Raw genomic sequence first — 3,935 nt, 5'->3', positions numbered from 1 at the left:
ATGCTACATAACAAGCAAATAAGTTGATTATAAAGTAATATATGTTTTAAATATTCTTTAATCATTTGATAATAAACGTTCAATCACTCTGCTACAGTCACTAGTGCTTAAATCGTAACTTCTAGAAAGAAGAATAATTTTTTTAACCACTAAAATAAATTCGTTTATGCAAATATTTATTTTTAATTAAACATTATAATTTTAATAGAATCAATTTCATACATAAACCAAAAAGAAGCAAATAAGGTAATAAATTTGAAAGCTTACGCTTTCGAATCCGTCCAACGTCACTATCAAGAAAACCACCCCCTATACGCAGATTCCATACTGATATCAGTTTTTACCATGGTTTCACGAGCATAAGAAGCAACAAGACATTAACCTTTCTCCTTACCATGTTATCCTCTGGATAAGAACAAATTCCCAGACTTTTTTTTACGGTTTTCCAGTTGGTTTTCATCAGTTTTCTCTCTTGCCCCATTCTTCCCTCTTTCTATATAAACTGCCTTGCCTTCTCCTTTACTTTCTGCTTATCCGTACCATCTTCTTTCTCTACTTTTGATCCATCAATGGAGGTTTCGCATTTCTTGTTTGGTGTTTTCGGTGGGTTTCTCAGCTCTCTTTTCTTTGAAGTTTGTTTGCTGGGTTATTTGGAAGCCTTCTAAATTCATGCTTTTCTCTGTTTTGTTTACAGGAAATGCCACTGCTTTGTTCCACTTCTTGTCTCCAACGTATGTATAACAGAGCAACTTTTTTGTTCTTTTTCCCGGGAAACAAACACATGCAGACAGAGACTAAACTTTGGCCAGTTTTTGGTTTTTGTAAACCGAGTTGAATCAGTGAAAATGTTGTTTTCTTTCTCCAAAGAAAGGAGAAAGCATTTGTTTTTTCTTAATGTAGAATTTCACTTGGGTTTGGGAAACATTTTCCTCCTTTGTTCTACCCTTTTTTCCTTCAAAATGATTATCACCAACACTTTTTCACTTCAAATTCTTCTTCTTCTCTACACATTTTGAGTAATTTAAAAGAAGAAAAAGATTTTGAATTACCATTCCAAGATTGATGAAAACACTAATGGATTTTGTTAAACCATGTTTGATTTTCTGAAGGATTACATTTAAGAGGATCATTAAAAGCAAATCCACCTCTTGAGTTCCCTATGTAATGACCTTGCTCAACTGTCTCCTCTCTGCATGGTGAATCATTTTCTTTGGTTAAATTTCCATATCATATGATATTTCATAGCAAAAACTTGTGATTTTAATGTCTCTAATTTTGTTTTTTTGGACAAAATTGCTTATAGGTATGGCCTTCCCTTTGTGTCTAAAAACAACATCCTGGTCTCAACAATCAATGGAACAGGTGCAGTAATCCAGTCCATCTATGTCTTGATCTTCATCATGTATGCACCAAAGAAGGAGAAGGCTATGATCATGGCGATTTTCGCTTTCGTCCTCCGTCTTCTCGGCCGTGGCATTGATCTCTCTCTTTGCCCTCCATGGAAATGGAAGGAAGCTCTTCTGTGACCTAGCTGCCACCATTTTCTCCATCATCATGTATGTTCACCACTCTCAATCATGGTAAAAAAGAACAATCAAACCACTTGACTTTTCGACTCGGTTCACACAAACCCTTTTCTTTATATGCTCTAATTCCATTCCCTATAGAGGCTGGAGATCAAGACTAAAAGCGTTGAGTTCATGCCGTTTTTCTTGTCACTGTTTGTGTTCCTATGTGGTACTTCTTGGTTCATCTACGGTCTACTCGGTCAGACGCTTTCGTCGCTGTAAGTCGAGTTCTTGATCTCGAGCTCGATTTCTTTGTGCATGAGATGTGAATGGCCTGGCGTTTGTGTATGATTTTTCAGATCCCCAATGGGTTCGGGTATGGATTAGGGACAATGCAGCAGATTCTCCACTTCATCTACCGCAACAACAAAGGGTTATCTCCAGAAAGGAAGAAGCGATCACCCGGTAATGGAACTGTTGAGCTTGGAGCTGAGAAGCAAGGCAATGGCAAAGTTCTTCAAGATGAACAAGTTCGAAAATTCATGAAGTATTCTGTTATTCTTGTTCCTTTTAGTTTATGAGAGGATATGTCAAAATTGGCAATTCTTCATGTATTGGACTGAAACATCAACTTTGATCTCCCTGTTCTCTGTCACATTCGAGAGTTCCATTGCAGAATCTTATGCACTCTTCTTGTTGCAGGGCAGCCCACGGGATTACGAATTAATTTAAATATGAATTAAGTTAACTTATTTAATTTTAAATGATATACTGAATATATTTTATAATTTATATTAATTTAATTATCAATTAAAAAATTGTATTTTTATTTCACTAAATTTGTTGCACCTTCCCAAATCTTATCTGCACCTCTGTACTTTTGAAAAATAATTATTTTATATCAACGGATAAAACATCTCAAATGCTTGATATTTTTGAAAAATTGTGATTTTTATATGATTTTTTATAAATTTATATGATTTATTAAAAATAAAATTTTATTGTTAATTGATTATATTCATTCAGTCTATTATTATACAGATAACAATAATGAGTCTATGTTTAACATCAACATAAAGAATTATTATAAAATATATTAATCGAGATAAAAATTTTGAATTCTCCCTCTTCATTAATCTTATCATATTTAAATCAAATTTTGCAAAGATTTATTATAAAAATGATCTTTTTAATTCAATTTATTACATTTATAATTGTTAAAATTTGAATTTATTATTTTATTTAATATTTAATCTCCTTAGATCAGGGGTGATAATAAACTAATTAATTATTAGTTTAAATGAATTATATTAATTATATATTATAATGATTTCGTGTGGTGTTCAAAAAATATAAAAGCACTTTAAAGTCAGTGTCCAACTGTCATCTTCTCTCGATATTAGGCCCTTTGTCTTTTAAACGGCCGTTATGCCTTTTCTCTCAATAAAGGTGCCCTTTTCCGTCAATTTCTACTTAACACGTGACTAGACCTCCCCTCCCATGATGCATCATCCATCATATCACATGTCATCACATCATTCCCACATTATGTATAAACCACCACATGATGATGATGAGATAATGGGGAATATAACCATGTGGGATGTCACTGTGTATGGGCATACATATTCATATGATACATGATGGCATGCCTTGGTTTGATGATGGATTTACTTCTGATTAGGGTTTTCCTTTTGTCCAGCTATTCAAAATGACGTCACCTCAATTCAAATTACATATATATCCGTATTTTCATATATATTACTATCTTATTTCATTCCTCAATAATCGATACCTTTTCAATAATATTTCTTTACGGGTATCATAAAATAAATATTTTTTAAATTATCATATTAGATTAATTATTAATTAAATATTAATTCAATTAGTATCGTTGTTATTTTTGGTATTCAAAGATTTTTAGGAATAATTAATTGATATAGTGGAATTAGATATTATATTATTTAAATTTAAATCAAGGTCTAAACTCTTGCGTTTATAAATAGAATAAACTTGATCCGAAGTTGTCTTTACCTCTTCAGTACTTGATCTAAATTAGTTAATTGATAAACCTGATATCGATAATTATATAAAAAAAATTAAATTCAAATATATTTAAATTTATAAATATTTTATTTAAAGAGTTGAAAAATAACTAATATTCTATTATTAATTCAATGTTAATATATTTATTTGTTAATTTTAGAGATTATTGAAATATATTAGAATAAATCTATTTTATTATAATTAATAAAAATAATTTCATAAATTATCATAATTGTTTGGACAAAAATTTATCGAATCAAATGTTTTAATATTTTTATATACTTTAATCAAACTTTTTATCTTATATCAAAGTTGTAAAGGAAATTTTTATAATCATATTCCGAAAAAGAAAAGTATCAAATATCACATTATAATTATTTT

General features: G+C 30.4%; 1 pseudogene; it reads left to right on the top strand.

Annotated features, from left to right (window-relative positions):
* The first annotated feature begins 549 nt into the window (after window positions 1-549).
* Window positions 550-2,043, top strand: LOC120191232 (annotated as a pseudogene).
* Window positions 2,044-3,935: the final 1,892 nt, after the last annotated feature.

Source organism: Hibiscus syriacus, unplaced genomic scaffold (assembly GCF_006381635.1).
Source record: "Hibiscus syriacus cultivar Baekdansim isolate YM2019G1 unplaced genomic scaffold, ASM638163v2 tig00116965_pilon, whole genome shotgun sequence".
NCBI lineage: Eukaryota > Viridiplantae > Streptophyta > Magnoliopsida > Malvales > Malvaceae > Hibiscus > Hibiscus syriacus.
The sequence above is the reverse complement of the archived record's forward strand: the minus strand, read 5'-3'. Positions and strand labels throughout refer to the sequence as shown.